Genomic DNA, 20,101 nt, shown 5'->3' with positions numbered 1-20,101 from the left:
GTCTGAGGCTGCCACGGAGCTCAGCACACCCGGCTCCGACCCAGAGTCCCGAGAACCCCGGCCTCTGAGGCAGCAGGAGGACCTGGAGCCCAGCACGCCAGAGCACAGAGGTGAGGACGCTGGGGCTGCTGCACGGGAGTGTGTGGGGACGGGGTGCTGAGCTACACAGGGACGAGTCCCCGAAAGCTGCTGCTGGGCCTGCAGCAAGCACTGGCCTCACACCCCCCGCCCCCCGTCTTGCACACTTCAGTCCCAAAAGACATCCGACGCTGGGTATTCTTTGGGAATCTCTTGGAAGCTTTCTGTCCCAGGATACGCACATGCCAAGGCTGGCCTGTGGGCAAACTTTGCTTCTCCCCCAGCTCTAGCACTGACCTCCAACTGGAACCAGGCTCCACTTCCCAGACCTGTCCCTACAGAGGTGGTGGCTCCAGGTGCAGGACCCAGGGATCCACCGAGGGCAGATGGAGAACCGAGACTTGCCCTCGCAGAGACACCAGGCCAGCTGGGTACTGGCCAGCACACTGGGCAGATCGGATCTCCGTGCCTGCAGGACCCCCAGCCCCAGGCACTGATGTCCCACCCCCTCAGCCAGAACCTCCACCTCCACGTGCACCTGTACCTGCTCGGGCTCTGGCAGGAGAACCCGAGGCAGAGGAGGAGTCACCGCCTCGGCAGGGAGAGCCTGCCCTGGCTCCCGCGCAACACCCAGAGGCCCACGATGACTCACCCACCCCTGCAGGGAGAACGAGCCCCCGCTCTGGACAGACACCCAGAGCCCTTGCCGGAAACACCACGTCCAGGGGAGAGGTCGGCTCTGCAGCCTCCATCCCTGTCTGCTCACCGTGGACGCCGGCAACTCGGTCTGCCCCCAGGGGACATGGAGTTCCTTTCCCCTGAACTGCTTTGCATTTGGTTTGTTTCCACCTTTCTGGTGATGTTTTCTTTTTTGTATGGTTTCCTGTATTTTTGTTGGTTAAGTTGGGATTCGTAAACTTTCTCATCATTGTTGCAATTTGGGAACACTGTTGTGTAACTCTGGTGATACTGTGTTACCATCACCACTTGGTAGTTTCAGACCCGTTTGATCTTTATGCCCCACCCCCCAACAAAGCCTGGATTCAAGGCAAGCACGCCCTGTTCATCCCTTCCCCCGATCCTGAACACAATTTCATCTTTTCTTTGTGCATTCCTTCCTATATTCTTGGTGTCCCCAATCAATGACTCTCCGTGAAATGACTGAAGCAGTGTTTTTCGGACTCTCCACCTACTGTAAGACTCCATTGGAGAGTTCTCATTTTTATGTCATTTGAACTAGCCTTTGATATCTGAAAGGACGGTGTACGTCCTTTCAAGATACCATGTGCCAAACGAAGCCCTTTTGGCCACTGCCATCATTATCTCCAGGCAGGCATTGCTGTTTCAAGGGTGACATCTCAGCCAGAAGGCAGAGGCTGAGCTCGTCTTGTTGCACCAGCTCCCAAAAGAAGCCAAGAAAGGGAGCTGGAACAACAAACCACCCCAACGCCCAGGAAAGCGTTCTTCATGACAGAAGGCTAGAAAATGACCCAACATCCTTGTGGCCCAGAACCCCTCTAGAAAATCACTGTTCCATAAAAAAGAGAAACACATGGGAAGTTCCAAGGAGAGGCAATGCCCATGGCCAGTGTACTTTAGAGACGGCCTGAGCGCTCCGGGGAAGACACGCACCGACGGAACCCCTTGGGAAACAGCAGGGATTCTCCTCACCGTCGTAAGGGTTTCCTCTGGGGACAACCTGCCCTGGGCACCACATGAGGGAGCAGACCGGCTTCTCTTCCTCTGCCCCCACACCATTCACTCATGAAGGCAGCTCAGGTGTTCTCATGCCCTGCCTGCCTGCCTGCCTGGCTCATCCGTGAGCTGTGACCACCTCCAGGGCAGGACTCCACCTTCTCCTCTCTGTGTACCGTGCATCTGCACACAGTGGGCTTTCAGAACCTTAGACTTGAGCCATTCCCACTCAAGCCAGAACCCTCCCCAGGAAGGAAAACAGCTGTGGAGTCATTTTGGCCCCAGCACTGGTTCCGAAACCCTGGCGGCTCCTACAGCCTCTACGGCGTGAAGAGGGAGGTCCCTTTTGACAGAGCTTTCCGGCTCTCAGATCTAAGCTGTTGTTTCACTGTCAGCTGTGTCTCTTCCGTTGCAGCCAGGTGGGCCACGCTGCTCCAAAGGAGCTCACAAGCTGAGTTTCAAGGGAGGACAGGGATGGCTACAACGTGCTGCAAACTGAGTGAGGGTCCCCACAATCCTCAGCAAAGGTCTGTGGTGTGCAAGTGGGGAGTAGAGGGCCCCCAAGTTCCAAAGGAAGGGAGGTACTCGGGAGCTAAAGCCCTTGGCTGCTGTGGTAGCAGCTGCAGATGGCAGCTCGTCCACAGTGCACTTCAAATGAGGTCATATGAGCGGGACTCTGGAAATGGCTCCGAAATCGAGAGAAAGGGGTCAGGGTATGTGGGAAGCCGGCGGGGGTGGGGGGTGGATGAAGGAAGGTGTCCCTCCTCTCTCCAGTGCAATTTGGTTTGGTGAGTCTCAAAGCTACCAGATGGCACTTCCCAAGTCAGGCCCCCACAGGAATCAGGGTGGGCTGCGTGCCTCGGCCCCTGCCACAGGGACAAGCCACACCAGTGGCCTCCCTGAGCTCCAATGGCCGGATCTGGGGGTTCTGTCTGGGTGCACACCTCCTTGCTGTGGCCAAGTTCCCCCCTTCTCTGAGCACCAGCTTCATCCTCTCGAATGAGGACATCGAATGCTACCTTGGCACGTTACTCTCTTCATCCTGTGAAGACTCATTAGGCTTATCCTACAATTACTAGCTGGCCCGAAGAGATATCTCCTGAATCCAGATTAAGCTGGAGTCTCCCAAGCTCATCTGGCATGTCTTCCCTGAAGTCAGCCAAAACCCACACCATTGCATTTCCAGGGACTCCCCTTAGCCAGCTGGGCAGAAAACCCAGCATGCTTCAAACAAGCTGACAGACAAGCGGGAGAGGACTCACGGGCAGAAGGTTTCCCTCAGGTCTCGGGTGGAGCTCTGGGACCACAGCAGCAACGGGCCATCCCAGCCCCTGGGCTCAGCAGCGCCCTCATTCTCAGGCCGGCGGCTCTGCCCTGAGGGGAGCGGGAAGGTCACCAACTGCCGCAGGCGGACCTCACGCCCCTCCCACTGCTGGAGCCTGACCTCCCCCGGCCCCACCCCTTCCCCTACCCCAGCACGACGACAGCTCGTCTTCCCCTGGCTTCCAACGTCAGGCCCGGCCCTGGGCCCCGATTGGGCACTGCCCCAGCCCGGAGCCAATCACAGTGGCCAGGGAGGTGGAACGCACCGATTGGCCAGGGCCAGGTCATGTGACCATACTCCCCAGGAAACTCAAATATTACCAAGGTTCCCTAAGAAACCAATGAACAAAATTATCCAGTAAAGGCAAACCGTACTTTTTAATGAGGCCAATGTCACAGAAAAAAAAAAAAAAAAAGCTTCACCATGAACTGCTCAAGGAAGCTAGTAAATAAACTTTCAGAAAAGTTTAGTAGTTTTTTTTTTTTTTTAATAGGGTGACGGAGAGCTATACCTTTCCCGTCTATGTGAATTTAGGTTTAAACTAGATTTCCCTTGGCTGTTATATAAGACAAAAAAACCCACATCACCCCCTTTCACTCACCCCCACCCCCCAAAAGTGTTTTAATGTATTGAATTTTTCTGTCCTCAGTTGTGTCTGATTCACGGCAACCCACGAACTCTACACAGCCAGGCTCTTCCGTCCATGGAATTCAGGGCAATTTTTTCTGTCCCAGTCAATGCCCACCCTGGGTGATCCAAAGGCAAGGGCTCAGAGGCTCCTGAGAGACTAACTCCTTTCAGCTGAGCACAGAGCTGGCTCCTCACTGGGATGCCTGTGGCCTGGGGCTCCCAGAGGGGAGAGCAGCACTCGCCCCACCGTGTGGTCACTGCTGGAAGTGCAGGCTGCTCCTCACCCCCTTGACAGTGTCCCTGAGGGCAGAACAGTGTGAATCGAATCAAGGTGGAAATGCAAACTCCAATGCAACCAAACTCCCCACAAGGTCTCCAAAACCACTCAGGAACAGGGAATTGGAAACTGCAGGAGATGACATGAATGGAGATGGAGACTTGACACCTTACACCGAGTTCACTTCCAGTTATCCCTAGACAAACTTTCCATGAAAACCTGTCACAAATCAAGAAGAGCAATGAGCAGAAACCGGACACGTGCTTTGAGTCTTCACACACAAAACTAAAAGGCAGTCCACAAAAAAAAACCCAGAGAATACAGTGGACTTGGCAAAATCAAAGATATCTACTGTGGGAAAGACCTCATGACAAAAGCAAAAGTAAGGTCATACATCGCGAGACGAATGAGTGGAAACACAAAGCTTATCAAGGATGTGTCTCCAAACAGACAAAGAACACCAACACAACAAGCCTGTGAAAACTAGGGAAAGGTCTGAAGGGACACCAGACCGAGGAAGACACACACAGAGTATCCCGGATGATGTCCAGCACTGAGGGCCTGAAGAAACAACAGTCTAGTTGCACCCCCTCAGGCCTGTGTGACCGTGGATGAGGCCTCTGTTTCCCGGTGGCTCTGAGAGATGGACAGGGAGGAAGGGGAAGAGAAGTCACTTACATTTCTAATACTCACAGCAAAGTCTTCCAATGAGAAGGGAATTATCACCCCCACTGACAATGCCATTCTCTGAAGTGATACCCACGAGTCCATCTAACCCAGAAGGGAAGGATGCACCTGTTCTCACAAAACGGCGAGAGATGGAAGAAGGAAGATCAAGCCCACACCAATCACTGGAGAGAGAAGCTGTGCTCAGGGCTTGAAAGAATTCCTATTGGGAAAATGATGTCACAGCCCCACAAGGCAATCCACAGCTTCGATGCTATTCCTCCCAAAATGCCAATGCATTTTCGCACCGAACAAAGAATTGCAAAAGGGGTACGGAAACAGAAAAGAGCCTAAACTGTCAATACAATCCGACGAAAAAGCCCCGATACGGACATCCAAGCTTCTGTGAAAGGAAATTAGACGACCAATCTAGGATCCTCAGGAGAGTATCGGAGAAGGCAATGGCGACCCACTCCAGTACTCTTGCCTGGAAAATGTCCTGGACGGAGGAGCCTGGTAGGCTGCAGGCCATGGGGTCACGCAGAGTCAGACACGACTGAAGTGACTTCCCCGCAGCAGCAGCAGCAGGACAGTATGCTATTGGGAATACAACAACACACACAGATCCAGATCGATGGAATAAAGTTGAGGGTCCAGAAATAAACCCCAGCATCCATGGTCAACTCATCTCTGACACAGAAGGGGAGAATATCCAAATGGGAACAAGAAAGCCTCTTCAATCAATGTCCATGGGAAAACCAGACAGCTACATCTGAAGAACGCTATTGGTTTTGATCTCATACCACCTCAATATAGGGGGAAAACTTCACCCTAAAGACTGATGTCATGAGATAGCTGGAAAGAAGCGTAGGTCAAAGGCTCCTTAACATCAGAGTCTCCTTGCCATTTGCTGGGCGGAGGTCGAAATGGGTCTCTTCAAGTAAGGGAAAGAGGTACACGAAGTACACCCATGGGTTTCCATCCAATGGAACCTCTTCACAACAGAGAAGCTAAGCATTCACAAATGCAAAAGATAGGAAACAGAACACGAGAAACTCCTTGCAAGTGGTGTATCTGAGAAGGGGTTCATATGGAAAGAGACGAAGAATGCACAGCACTCAGATTCCAAGAAACAACACCACCACCACCCTTGACCCTTCCCCCATGACCAACTCCGACCTAAAGCCTTTCTCTCCCTCCAACCTATCCCTAAAACATAACCCTCATCTAATCATATACATGTGCATCCCTAGCATCCATCCATCCACACACGAGAGAGAAAGAGGAAGACACAGACGGAATTGAGAAAGGAAAAGAGAGGGACACAGCCAGAGAGAGACACGGAACCAAAGAGAGGAAAGGAGTCGACGGTCCAGACTTTTCCTCAATCTGTCTCGAAGGTAGAAGCAATGACAGCGCCCTTCCACCCCAGAAGGGGGAAAAGGACGGAAGGTTTGGAGAGGAAAAGACAAGAACGCAGGGAGCCATTAGAAGCTCAGCCACCCGCAGAAGCCGAGCTGGGACACTTGAACAGAATCTCAATGGAAACAGAGCACCAGAATGTTGGCTACTCTTTTCTATAAGAGAGGGAGACCTTCGAGTCTTCCTTTCGGTCCTCCAACTTGGATGCGGGGTCTCAAAACAGTCAGGAGGGGGAGTGCCTTTTCCTGGGTACCACGGCGCATCCAGGCCTCGTTCTGCCCCATTCTGTGCTGTGTCAGCCCTGGATGGAATCTCTCTTTCTGAAGTCTCAGCGCACAAGCTCCACGTGATATCGGCCCCAGGTGGAAAGGCATGGAGCTGCTCGTAGGCCGACAGACCTAGGAAGCAGATGGGAGAATGACCACCACTCTGCAGATGGAGAGACTGGGGCAACCCTGAGGGGCATATGCTTGTCCAGGGCCACACCACTTATGAGAAGAAGGAGCCTGGTCTGAGAGCAGCGGGGTCCTCGGAGCTCAGGCCCTGGCTGAACCCAGGCCTCCCCAGGGCTGTGGGCTGGGCTGTGTGGGTGTCACTGTGCCTGCACATGGCCTAAGGGGGGTGGTCGAGCAGTCAGAAACACAGAGATTCCCTTGGGATGTTTTGGGGAAGGGACCTCAGCACGGACCCCAGGAGATGATGTCACCTGCCGGCAACAGAACCCAACAGAACCCGCATCCCGGGTATCCAGGCCTCCAGAGCGGAGAGAAGCCCCCAGCCAGTTCACTTGCTGCCAAGATGTTCTGCTGTTTGCCCCTGCCCAGAGGCCGGGGCCTCAGGAGTGCACACAGGCAGTGTGAGCGGGCACCCTGTCGACGTTGGCTCAGGACACCCCCGAGACGCCTCTGGCCCTTTGGCCAGAGAAACAGAAAGGTAACACGGGGAGCCCCAGGCCGGGCCAGGCAGCCTCTCCCATGCCACCCGGAAACATCGGGTCCTTTGCCTGTGTGTGTGGATGCGGGTTTCTCGGGGTGTGTCTCCCTCAAGGAAGCCCAGGCGGATGTGGGGTCAGAAGCCTGCGGACAAGTTGTGTCCACACCCCAGGGGAGAGCAGGCTGGGCGGGATGGGGAGAGTGTGGGCAGCGGCGGCCGCCCAGGCTGACCTCACACCCTCAGGTGGGTCTCTTTCCTCCCGGGTGGGGATCTGAGCAGACACACGTCTCTGACCCTTCTGGGAAGAGAAGTTCGAGCAGGCAGAAGCAGCGGCTCCACTGGCCAGGCCCAGCTCGGAAAACTCCCAGCATGGCTGGCTGACGGTCACTGTCGTTGCAGAGCTTCCCACGTGATGAGGCCGAGGACGGGGATACCCCATCCACCTCCCGGAGGGAGGGGTCGGAGCACCACACCCCGCCCGTGAGGCCCAGTGCAGGCTCCAGGTGAGCGTGCCCACGGAGGCATCAGCCCCACCTGGGGGGAAGCGGAGGCGGGGAAGGCCTGCTGCCGAGACACCGCCCAGGATACACCCGGCGGCCCAGTCTGAGGCTGCCACGGAGCTCAGCACACCCGGCTCCGACCCAGAGTCCCGAGAACCCCGGCCTCTGAGGCAGCAGGAGGACCTGGAGCCCAGCACGCCAGAGCACAGAGGTGAGGACGCTGGGGCTGCTGCACGGGAGTGTGTGGGGAGGGCGTGCTGAGCTACACAGGGACGAGTCCCCGAAAGCTGCTGCTGGGCCTGCAGCAAGCGCTGGCCTCACACCCCCTGCCCCCCATCTTGCACACTTCAGTCCCAAAAGACATCCGACGCTGGGTATTCTTTGGGAATCTCTTGGAAGCTTTCTGTCCCGGGATACGCACATGCCAAGGCTGGCCTGTGGGCAAACTTTGCTTCTCCCCCAGCTCTAGCACTGGCCTCCAACTGGAACCAGGCTCCGCTTCCCAGACCTGTCCCTACAGAGGTGCTGGCTCCAGGTGCAGGACCCAGGGATCCACCGAGGGCAGATGGAGAACCGAGACTTGCCCTCGCAGAGACACCAGGCCAGCTGGGTACTGGCCAGCACACCGGGCAGATCCGATCTCCGTGCCTGCAGGACCCCCAGCCCCAGGCACTGATGTCCCACCCCCTCAGCCAGAACCTCCACCTCCACGTGCACCTGTACCTGCTCGGGCTCTGGCAGGACAACCCGAGGCAGAGGAGGAGTCACCGCCTCGGCAGGGAGAGCCTGCCCTGGCTCCCGCGCAACACCCAGACGCCCACGATGACTCACCCACCCCTGCAGGGAGAACGAGCCCCCGCTCTGGACAGACACCCAGAGCCCTTGCCGGAAACACCACGTCCAGGGGAGCGGTCGGCTCTGCAGCCTCCATCCCTGTCTGCTCACCGTGGACGCTGGCAACTCGGTCTGCCCCCAGGGCACATGGAGTTCCTTTCCCCTGAACTGCTTTGCATTTGGTTTGTTTCCACCTTTCTGGTGATGTTTTCTTTTTTGTATGGTTTCCTGTATTTTTGTTGGTTAAGTTGGGATTAGTAAACTTTTTCATCATTGTTGCAACTTGGGAACACTGTTGTGTAACTCTGGTGATACTGTGTTACCATCACCACTTTGTAGTTTCAGACCCGTTTGATCTTTATGCCCCACCCCCCAACAAAGCCTGGATTCAAGGCAAGCACGCCCTGTTCATCCCTTCCCCCGATCCTGAACACAATTTCATCCTTTCTTTGTGCATTCCTTCCTATATTCTTGGTGTCCCCAATCAATGACTCTCAGTGAAATGACTGAAGGAGTGTTTTTTGGACTCTCCAACTACTGTAAGACTCCATTGGAGAGTTCTCATTTTTATGTCATTTGAACTAGCCTTTGAGATCTGAAAGGACGGTGTACGTCCTTTCAAGATACCATGTGCCAAACGAAGCCCTTTTGGCCACTGCCGTCATTATCTCCAGGCAGGCATTGCTGTTTCAAGGGTGACATCTCAGCCAGAAGGCAGAGGCTGAGCTCGTCTTGTTGCACCAGCTCCCAAAAGAGCCAAGAAAGGGAGCTGGAACAACAAACCACCCCAACACCCAGGAAAGCGTTCTTCATGACAGAAGGCTAGAAAATGACCCAACATCCTTGTGGCCCAGAACCCCTCTAGAAAATCACTGTTCCATAAAAAAGAGAAACACATGGGAAGTTCCAAGGAGAGGCAATGCCCGTGGCCAGTGTACTTGAGAGACGGCCGGACCGCTCCGGGGAAGACACGCACCGACGGAACCCCTTGGGAAACAGCAGTGATAGTCCTCACCGTCGTAAGGGTTTCCTCTGGGGACAACCTGCCCGGGGCACCACACGAGGGAGCAGACCGGCTTCTCTTCCTCTGCCCCCACACCATTCACTCATGAAGGCAGCTCAGGTGTTCTCATGCCCTGCCTGCCTGCCTGCCTGGCTCATCCTTGAGCTGTGACCACCTACAGGGTGGGACTCCACCTTCTCCTCTCTGTGTACCGTGCATCTGCACACAGTGGGCTTTCAGGACCTTAGGAGACTTGAGCCATTCCCACTCGAGCCAGAACCCTCCCCAGGAAGGAAAACAGCTGTGGAGTCATTTTGGCCCCAGCACTGGTTCCAAAGCCTGGCGGCTCCTACAGCCTCTACGGTGTGAAGAGGGAGGTCCCTTCTGACAGAGCTTTCCAGGTCTCAGATCTAAGCTGTTGTTTCACTGTCAGCTGTGTCTCTTCCGTTGCAGCCAGGTGGGCCACGCTGCTCCAAAGGAGCGCACAAGCTGAGTTTCAAGGGAGGTATTGAGAGGACAGGGATGGCTACAACGTGCTGCAAACTGAGTGAGGGTCCCCACAATCCTCAGCAAAGGTCTGTGGTGTGCAAGTGGGGAGTAGAGGGCCCCCAAGTTCCAAAGGAAGGGAGGTACTTGGGAGCTAAAGCCCTTGGCTGCTGTGGTAGTAGCTGCAGATGGCAGCTCGTCCACAGTGCACTTCGAATGAGGTCATATGAGCGGGACTCTGGAAATGGCTCCGAAATCGGGAGAAAGGGGTCAGGGTATGTGGGAATCCGGTGGGGGTGGGGGGTGGATGAAGGAAGGTGTCCCTCCTCTCTCCAGTGCAATTTGGTTTGGTGAGTCTCAAACCTACCAGATGGCACTTCCCAAGTCAGGCCCTCACAGGAATCAGGGTGGGCTGCGTGCCTCGGCCCCTGCCACAGGGACAAGCCACACCAGTGGCCTCCCTGAGCTCCAATGGGCGGATCTGCGAGTTCTGTCTGGGTGCACACCTCCTTGCTGTGGCCAAGTTCCCCCTTCTCTGAGCACCAGCTTCATCCTCTCGAAAGAGGACATCGATTGCTACCTTGGCACGTTACTCTCTTCATCCTGTGAAGACTCATTAGGCTTATCCTACAATTACTAGCTGGCCCGAAGAGATATCTCCTGAATCCAGATTAAGCTGGAGTCTCCCAGGCTCATCTGGCATGTCTTCCCTGAAGTCTGCCAAAACCCACACCATTGCATTTCCAGGGACTCCCCTTAGCCAGCTGGGCAGAAAACCCAGCATGCTTCAAACAAGCTGACAGACAAGCGGGAGAGGACTCACGGGCAGACGGCTTCCCTCAGGTCTCGTGTGGAGCTCTGGGATCACAGCAGCAACGGGCCATCCCAGCCCCTGGGCTCAGCAGCGCCCTCATTCTCAGGCCGTCGGCTCTGCCCTGAGGGGAGCAGGAAGGTCACCAACTGCCGCAGGCGGACCTCACGCCCCTCCCACTGCTGGAGCCTGACCTCCCCCGGCCCCACCCCTTCCCCTACCCCAGCAGGACGACAGCTCGTCTTCCACTGGCTTCCAACGTGAGGCCCGGCCCTGGGCCCCGATTGGGCACTGCCCAGCCCGGAGCCAATCACAGTGGCCAGGGACGTGGAACGCACCGATTGGCCAGGGCCAGGTCATGTGACCATACTCCCCAGGAAACTCAAGCATTACCAAGGTTCCCTAAGAAACCAATGAACAGAATTATCCAGTAAAGGCAAACCGTGCTTTTTTATGAGGCCAATGTCACAGAAAAAAACAAAAAAAAAGCTTCACAATGTACTGCTCAAGGAATCTACTAAATAAACTTTCAGAAAAGCTTAGGAGTTTTTTTTTTTTTTTTAATAGGGTGACGGAGAGCTATACCTTTCCCATCTATGTGAATTTAGGTTTAAACTAGATTTCTCTTGGCTATCATATAAGACAGGAAAACCCCACATCACCCTCTTTCACTCCCCCCCACCCCCAAAAAGTGTTTTAATCTATTGAATTGTTGTGTCTGATTCGCGGCAACTCACGAACTCTACACAGCCAGGCTCTTCCGTCCATGGAATTCAGGGCAATTTTTTCTGTCCCAGTCAATGCCCACCCTGGGTGATCCAAAGGCAAGGGCTCAGAGGCTCCTGAGAGACTAACTCCTTTCAGCTCAGCACAGAGCTGGCTCCTCACTGGGATGCCTGTGGCCTGGGGCTCCCAGAGGGGAGAGCAGCACTCGCCCCACCGTGTGGTCACTGCTGGAAGTGCAGGCTGCTCCTCACCCCCTTGACAGTGTCCCTGAGGGCAGAACAGTGTGAATCGAATCAAGGTGGAAATGCAAACTCCAATGCAACCAAACTCCCCACGAGGTCTCCAAAACCACTCAGGAACAGGGAATTGGAAACTGCAGGAGATGACATGAATGGAGATGGAGACTTGACACCTTACACCGAGTTCACTTCCAGTTATCCCTAGACAAACTTTCCATGAAAACCTGTCACAAATCAAGAAGAGCAATGAGCAGAAACCGGACACGTGCTTTGAGTCTTCACACACAAAACTAAAAGGCAGTCCACAAAAAAAACCCAGAGAATACAGTGGACTTTGCAAAATCAAAGATATCTACTGTGGGAAAGACCTCATGACAAAAGCAAAAGTAAGGTCATACATCGCGAGACGAATGAGTGGAAACACAAAGCTTATCAAGGATGTGTCTCCAAACAGACAAAGAACACCAACACAACAAGCCTGTGAAAACTAGGGAAAGGTCTGAAGGGACACCAGACTGAGGAAGACACACACAGAGTATCCCGGATGATGTCCAGCACTGAGGGCCTGAAGAAACAACAGTCTAGTTGCACCCCCTCAGGCCTGTGTGACCGTGGATGAGGCCTCTGTTTCCTGGTGGCTCTGAGAGATGGACAGGGAGGAAAGGGAAGAGAAGTCACTTACATTTCTAATACTCACAGCAAAGTCTTCCAATGAGAAGGGAATTATCACCCCCACTGACAATGCCATTCACTGAAGTGATACCCACGAGTCCATCTAACCCAGAAGGGAAGGATGCACCTGTTCTCACAAAACGGCGAGAGATGGAAGAAGGAAGATCAAGCCCACACCAATCACTGGAGAGAGAAGCTGTGCTCAGGGCTTGAAAGAATTCCTATTGGGAAAATGATGTCACAGCCCCACAAGGCAATCCACAGCTTCGATGCTATTCCTCCCAAAATGCCAATGCATTTTCGCACCGAACAAAGAATTGCAAAAGGGGTACGGAAACAGAAAAGAGCCTAAACTGTCAATACAATCCGACGAAAAAGCCCCGATACGGACATCCAAGGTTCTGTGAAAGGAAATTAGACGACCAAACTAGGATCCTCAGGAGAGTATCGGAGAAGGCAATGGCGACCCACTCCAGTACTCTTGCCTGGAAAATGTCCTGGACGGAGGAGCCTGGTAGGCTGCAGGCCATGGGGTCACGCAGAGTCAGACACGACTGAAGTGACTTCCCCGCAGCAGCAGCAGCAGGACAGTATGCTATTGGGAATACAACAACACACACAGATCCAGATCGATGGAATAAAGTTGAGGGTCCAGAAATAAACCCCAGCATCCATGGTCAACTCATCTCTGACACAGAAGGGGAGAATATCCAAATGGGAACAAGAAAGCCTCTTCAATCAATGTCCATGGGAAAACCAGACAGCTACATCTGAAGAACGCTATTGGTTTTGATCTCATACCACCTCAATATAGGGGGAAAACTTCACCCTAAAGACTGATGTCATGAGATAGCTGGAAAGAAGCGTAGGTCAAAGGCTCCTTAACATCAGAGTCTCCTTGCCATTTGCTGGGCGGAGGTCGAAATGGGTCTCTTCAAGTAAGGGAAAGAGGTACACGAAGTACACCCATGGGTTTCCATCCAATGGAACCTCTTCACAACAGAGAAGCTAAGCATTCACAAATGCAAAAGATAGGAAACAGAACACGAGAAACTCCTTGCAAGTGGTGTATCTGAGAAGGGGTTCATATGGAAAGCGACGAAGAATGCACAGCACTCAGATTCCAAGAAACAACACCACCACCACCCTTGACCCTTCCCCCATGACCAACTCCGACCTAAAGCCTTTCTCTCCCTCCAACCTATCCCTAAAACATAACCCTCATCTAATCATATACATGTGCATCCCTAGCATCCATCCATCCACACACGAGAGAGAAAGAGGAAGACACAGACGGAATTGAGAAAGGAAAAGAGAGGGACACAGCCAGAGAGAGACACGGAACCAAAGAGAGGAAAGGAGTCGACGGTCCAGACTTTTCCTCAATCTGTCTCGAAGGTAGAAGCAATGACAGCGCCCTTCCACCCCAGAAGGGGGAAAAGGACGGAAGGTTTGGAGAGGAAAAGACAAGAACGCAGGGAGCCATTAGAAGCTCAGCCACCCGCAGAAGCCGAGCTGGGACACTTGAACAGAATCTCAATGGAAACAGAGCACCAGAATGTTGGCTACTCTTTTCTATAAGAGAGGGAGACCTTCGAGTCTTCCTTTCGGTCCTCCAACTTGGATGCGGGGTCTCAAAACAGTCAGGAGGGGGAGTGCCTTTTCCTGGGTACCACGGCGCATCCAGGCCTCGTTCTGCCCCATTCTGTGCTGTGTCAGCCCTGGATGGAATCTCTCTTTCTGAAGTCTCAGCGCACAAGCTCCACGTGATATCGGCCCCAGGTGGAAAGGCATGGAGCTGCTCGTAGGCCGACAGACCTAGGAAGCAGATGGGAGAATGACCACCACTCTGCAGATGGAGAGACTGGGGCAACCCTGAGGGGCATATGCTTGTCCAGGGCCACACCACTTATGAGAAGAAGGAGCCTGGTCTGAGAGCAGCGGGGTCCTCGGAGCTCAGGCCCTGGCTGAACCCAGGCCTCCCCAGGGCTGTGGGCTGGGCTGTGTGGGTGTCACTGTGCCTGCACATGGCCTAAGGGGGGTGGTCGAGCAGTCAGAAACACAGAGATTCCCTTGGGATGTTTTGGGGAAGGGACCTCAGCACGGACCCCAGGAGATGATGTCACCTGCCGGCAACAGAACCCAACAGAACCCGCATCCCGGGTATCCAGGCCTCCAGAGCGGAGAGAAGCCCCCAGCCAGTTCACTTGCTGCCAAGATGTTCTGCTGTTTGCCCCTGCCCAGAGGCCGGGGCCTCAGGAGTGCACACAGGCAGTGTGAGCGGGCACCCTGTCGACGTTGGCTCAGGACACCCCCGAGACGCCTCTGGCCCTTTGGCCAGAGAAACAGAAAGGTAACACGGGGAGCCCCAGGCCGGGCCAGGCAGCCTCTCCCATGCCACCCGGAAACATCGGGTCCTTTGCCTGTGTGTGTGGATGCGGGTTTCTCGGGGTGTGTCTCCCTCAAGGAAGCCCAGGCGGATGTGGGGTCAGAAGCCTGCGGACAAGTTGTGTCCACACCCCAGGGGAGAGCAGGCTGGGCGGGATGGGGAGAGTGTGGGCAGCGGCGGCCGCCCAGGCTGACCTCACACCCTCAGGTGGGTCTCTTTCCTCCCGGGTGGGGATCTGAGCAGACACACGTCTCTGACCCTTCTGGGAAGAGAAGTTCGAGCAGGCAGAAGCAGCGGCTCCACTGGCCAGGCCCAGCTTGGAAAACTCCCAGCATGGCTGGCTGACGGTCACTGTCGTTGCAGAGCTTCCCACGTGATGAGGCCGAGGACGGGGATACCCCATCCACCTCCCGGAGGGAGGGGTCGGAGCACCACACCCCGCCCGTGAGGCCCAGTGCAGGCTCCAGGTGAGCGTGCCCACGGAGGCATCAGCCCCACCTGGGGGGAAGCGGAGGCGGGGAAGGCCTGCTGCCGAGACACCGCCCAGGATACACCCGGCGGCCCAGTCTGAGGCTGCCACGGAGCTCAGCACACCCGGCTCCGACCCAGAGTCCCGAGAACCCCGGCCTCTGAGGCAGCAGGAGGACCTGGAGCCCAGCACGCCAGAGCACAGAGGTGAGGACGCTGGGGCTGCTGCACGGGAGTGTGTGGGGAGGGCGTGCTGAGCTACACAGGGACGAGTCCCCGAAAGCTGCTGCTGGGCCTGCAGCAAGCGCTGGCCTCACACCCCCTGCCCCCCATCTTGCACACTTCAGTCCCAAAAGACATCCGACGCTGGGTATTCTTTGGGAATCTCTTGGAAGCTTTCTGTCCCGGGATACGCACATGCCAAGGCTGGCCTGTGGGCAAACTTTGCTTCTCCCCCAGCTCTAGCACTGGCCTCCAACTGGAACCAGGCTCCGCTTCCCAGACCTGTCCCTACAGAGGTGCTGGCTCCAGGTGCAGGACCCAGGGATCCACCGAGGGCAGATGGAGAACCGAGACTTGCCCTCGCAGAGACACCAGGCCAGCTGGGTACTGGCCAGCACACCGGGCAGATCCGATCTCCGTGCCTGCAGGACCCCCAGCCCCAGGCACTGATGTCCCACCCCCTCAGCCAGAACCTCCACCTCCACGTGCACCTGTACCTGCTCGGGCTCTGGCAGGACAACCCGAGGCAGAGGAGGAGTCACCGCCTCGGCAGGGAGAGCCTGCCCTGGCTCCCGCGCAACACCCAGACGCCCACGATGACTCACCCACCCCTGCAGGGAGAACGAGCCCCCGCTCTGGACAGACACCCAGAGCCCTTGCCGGAAACACCACGTCCAGGGGAGCGGTCGGCTCTGCAGCCTCCATCCCTGTCTGCTCACCGTGGACGCTGGCAACTCGGTCTGCCCCCAGGGCACATGGAGTTCCTTTCCCCTGAACTGCTTTGCATTTGGTTTGTTTCCACCTTTCTGGTGATGTTTTCTTTTTTGTATGGTTTCCTGTATTTTTGTTGGTTAAGTTGGGATTAGTAAACTTTTTCATCATTGTTGCAACTTGGGAACACTGTTGTGTAACTCTGGTGATACTGTGTTACCATCACCACTTTGTAGTTTCAGACCCGTTTGATCTTTATGCCCCACCCCCCAACAAAGCCTGGATTCAAGGCAAGCACGCCCTGTTCATCCCTTCCCCCGATCCTGAACACAATTTCATCCTTTCTTTGTGCATTCCTTCCTATATTCTTGGTGTCCCCAATCAATGACTCTCAGTGAAATGACTGAAGGAGTGTTTTTTGGACTCTCCAACTACTGTAAGACTCCATTGGAGAGTTCTCATTTTTATGTCATTTGAACTAGCCTTTGAGATCTGAAAGGACGGTGTACGTCCTTTCAAGATACCATGTGCCAAACGAAGCCCTTTTGGCCACTGCCGTCATTATCTCCAGGCAGGCATTGCTGTTTCAAGGGTGACATCTCAGCCAGAAGGCAGAGGCTGAGCTCGTCTTGTTGCACCAGCTCCCAAAAGAGCCAAGAAAGGGAGCTGGAACAACAAACCACCCCAACACCCAGGAAAGCGTTCTTCATGACAGAAGGCTAGAAAATGACCCAACATCCTTGTGGCCCAGAACCCCTCTAGAAAATCACTGTTCCATAAAAAAGAGAAACACATGGGAAGTTCCAAGGAGAGGCAATGCCCGTGGCCAGTGTACTTGAGAGACGGCCGGACCGCTCCGGGGAAGACACGCACCGACGGAACCCCTTGGGAAACAGCAGTGATAGTCCTCACCGTCGTAAGGGTTTCCTCTGGGGACAACCTGCCCGGGGCACCACACGAGGGAGCAGACCGGCTTCTCTTCCTCTGCCCCCACACCATTCACTCATGAAGGCAGCTCAGGTGTTCTCATGCCCTGCCTGCCTGCCTGCCTGGCTCATCCTTGAGCTGTGACCACCTACAGGGTGGGACTCCACCTTCTCCTCTCTGTGTACCGTGCATCTGCACACAGTGGGCTTTCAGAACCTTAGGAGACTTGAGCCATTCCCACTCGAGCCAGAACCCTCCCCAGGAAGGAAAACAGCTGTGGAGTCATTTTGGCCCCAGCACTGGTTCCAAAGCCTGGCGGCTCCTACAGCCTCTACGGTGTGAAGAGGGAGGTCCCTTCTGACAGAGCTTTCCAGGTCTCAGATCTAAGCTGTTGTTTCACTGTCAGCTGTGTCTCTTCCGTTGCAGCCAGGTGGGCCACGCTGCTCCAAAGGAGCGCACAAGCTGAGTTTCAAGGGAGGTATTGAGAGGACAGGGATGGCTACAACGTGCTGCAAACTGAGTGAGGGTCCCCACAATCCTCAGCAAAGGTCTGTGGTGTGCAAGTGGGGAGTAGAGGGCCCCCAAGTTCCAAAGGAAGGGAGGTACTTGGGAGCTAAAGCCCTTGGCTGCTGTGGTAGTAGCTGCAGATGGCAGCTCGTCCACAGTGCACTTCGAATGAGGTCATATGAGCGGGACTCTGGAAATGGCTCCGAAATCGGGAGAAAGGGGTCAGGGTATGTGGGAATCCGGCGGGGGTGGGGGGTGGATGAAGGAAGGTGTCCCTCCTCTCTCCAGTGCAATTTGGTTTGGTGAGTCTCAAACCTACCAGATGGCACTTCCCAAGTCAGGCCCCCACAGGAATCAGGGTGGGCTGCGTGCCTCGGCCCCTGCCACAGGGACAAGCCACACCAGTGGCCTCCCTGAGCTCCAATGGGCGGATCTGCGAGTTCTGTCTGGGTGCACACCTCCTTGCTGTGGCCAAGTTCCCCCTTCTCTGAGCACCAGCTTCATCCTCTCGAAAGAGGACATCGATTGCTACCTTGGCACGTTACTCTCTTCATCCTGTGAAGACTCATTAGGCTTATCCTACAATTACTAGCTGGCCCGAAGAGATATCTCCTGAATCCAGATTAAGCTGGAGTCTCCCAGGCTCATCTGGCATGTCTTCCCTGAAGTCTGCCAAAACCCACACCATTGCATTTCCAGGGACTCCCCTTAGCCAGCTGGGCAGAAAACCCAGCATGCTTCAAACAAGCTGAAAGACAAGCGGGAGAGGACTCACGGGCAGACGGCTTCCCTCAGGTCTCGTGTGGAGCTCTGGGATCACAGCAGCAACGGGCCATCCCAGCCCCTGGGCTCAGCAGCGCCCTCATTCTCAGGCCGTCGGCTCTGCCCTGAGGGGAGCAGGAAGGTCACCAACTGCCGCAGGCGGACCTCACGCCCCTCCCACTGCTGGAGCCTGACCTCCCCCGGCCCCACCCCTTCCCCTACCCCAGCAGGACGACAGCTCGTCTTCCCCTGGCTTCCAACGTGAGGCCCGGCCCTGGGCCCCGATTGGGCACTGCCCAGCCCGGAGCCAATCACAGTGGCCAGGGACGTGGAACGCACCGATTGGCCAGGGCCAGGTCATGTGACCATACTCCCCAGGAAACTCAAGCATTACCAAGGTTCCCTAAGAAACCAATGAACAGAATTATCCAGTAAAGGCAAACCGTGCTTTTTTATGAGGCCAATGTCACAGAAAAAAACAAAAAAAAAGCTTCACAATGTCTGCTCAAGGAATCTACTAAATAAACTTTCAGAAAAGCTTAGGAGTTTTTTTTTTTTTTTTAATAGGGTGACGGAGAGCTATACCTTTCCCATCTATGTGAATTTAGGTTTAAACTAGATTTCTCTTGGCTATCATATAAGACAGGAAAACCCCACATCACCCTCTTTCACTCCCCCCCACCCCCAAAAAGTGTTTTAATCTATTGAATTGTTGTGTCTGATTCGCGGCAACTCACGAACTCTACACAGCCAGGCTCTTCCGTCCATGGAATTCAGGGCAATTTTTTCTGTCCCAGTCAATGCCCACCCTGGGTGATCCAAAGGCAAGGGCTCAGAGGCTCCTGAGAGACTAACTCCTTTCAGCTGAGCACAGAGCTGGCTCCTCACTGGGATGCCTGTGGCCTGGGGCTCCCAGAGGGGAGAGCAGCACTCGCCCCACCGTGTGGTCACTGCTGGAAGTGCAGGCTGCTCCTCACCCCCTTGACAGTGTCCCTGAGGGCAGAACAGTGTGAATCGAATCAAGGTGGAAATGCAAACTCCAATGCAACCAAACTCCCCACGAGGTCTCCAAAACCACTCAGGAACAGGGAATTGGAAACTGCAGGAGATGACATGAATGGAGATGGAGACTTGACACCTTACACCGAGTTCACTTCCAGTTATCCCTAGACAAACTTTCCATGAAAACCTGTCACAAATCAAGAAGAGCAATGAGCAGAAACCGGACACGTGCTTTGAGTCTTCACACACAAAACTAAAAGGCAGTCCACAAAAAAAACCCAGAGAATACAGTGGACTTTGCAAAATCAAAGATATCTACTGTGGGAAAGACCTCATGACAAAAGCAAAAGTAAGGTCATACATCGCGAGACGAATGAGTGGAAACACAAAGCTTATCAAGGATGTGTCTCCAAACAGACAAAGAACACCAACACAACAAGCCTGTGAAAACTAGGGAAAGGTCTGAAGGGACACCAGACTGAGGAAGACACACACAGAGTATCCCGGATGATGTCCAGCACTGAGGGCCTGAAGAAACAACAGTCTAGTTGCACCCCCTCAGGCCTGTGTGACCGTGGATGAGGCCTCTGTTTCCTGGTGGCTCTGAGAGATGGACAGGGAGGAAGGGGAAGAGAAGTCACTTACATTTCTAATACTCACAGCAAAGTCTTCCAATGAGAAGGGAATTATCACCCCCACTGACAATGCCATTCACTGAAGTGATACCCACGAGTCCATCTAACCCAGAAGGGAAGGATGCACCTGTTCTCACAAAACGGCGAGAGATGGAAGAAGGAAGATCAAGCCCACACCAATC

At 54.7% G+C, this 20,101-nt stretch overlaps 2 long non-coding RNA genes across 2 annotated transcripts in view; both read right to left on the bottom strand.

The window, feature by feature from the left end:
- LOC145534158 (uncharacterized) overlaps window positions 1-3,247 on the bottom strand; it is a 116,732-nt gene extending 113,485 nt beyond the window's left edge. Inside the window, exon 1 of the long non-coding RNA XR_014074286.1 lies at window positions 3,036-3,247. This is a non-coding gene — a long non-coding RNA (uncharacterized LOC145534158). The remainder of the gene's footprint in view (window positions 1-3,035) is intronic.
- Window positions 3,248-16,216: 12,969 nt separating this feature from the next.
- Window positions 16,217-19,187, bottom strand: LOC145534166 (uncharacterized). Its single transcript, XR_014074299.1, has 2 exons — window positions 19,020-19,187; window positions 16,217-18,407 (listed from the first exon to the last, which is right to left on the bottom strand). It is a non-coding gene; the product is annotated as an uncharacterized LOC145534166 (long non-coding RNA).
- Window positions 19,188-20,101: the final 914 nt, after the last annotated feature.

Source organism: Giraffa tippelskirchi, chromosome 14 (genome assembly GCF_054371585.1).
Source record: "Giraffa tippelskirchi isolate mGirTip1 chromosome 14, T2T-mGirTip1v1.2.pri, whole genome shotgun sequence".
Lineage (NCBI taxonomy): Eukaryota > Metazoa > Chordata > Mammalia > Artiodactyla > Giraffidae > Giraffa > Giraffa tippelskirchi.
Note: the sequence above shows the minus strand (reverse complement) of the source record. Positions and strands in the feature narration are given on the sequence as shown.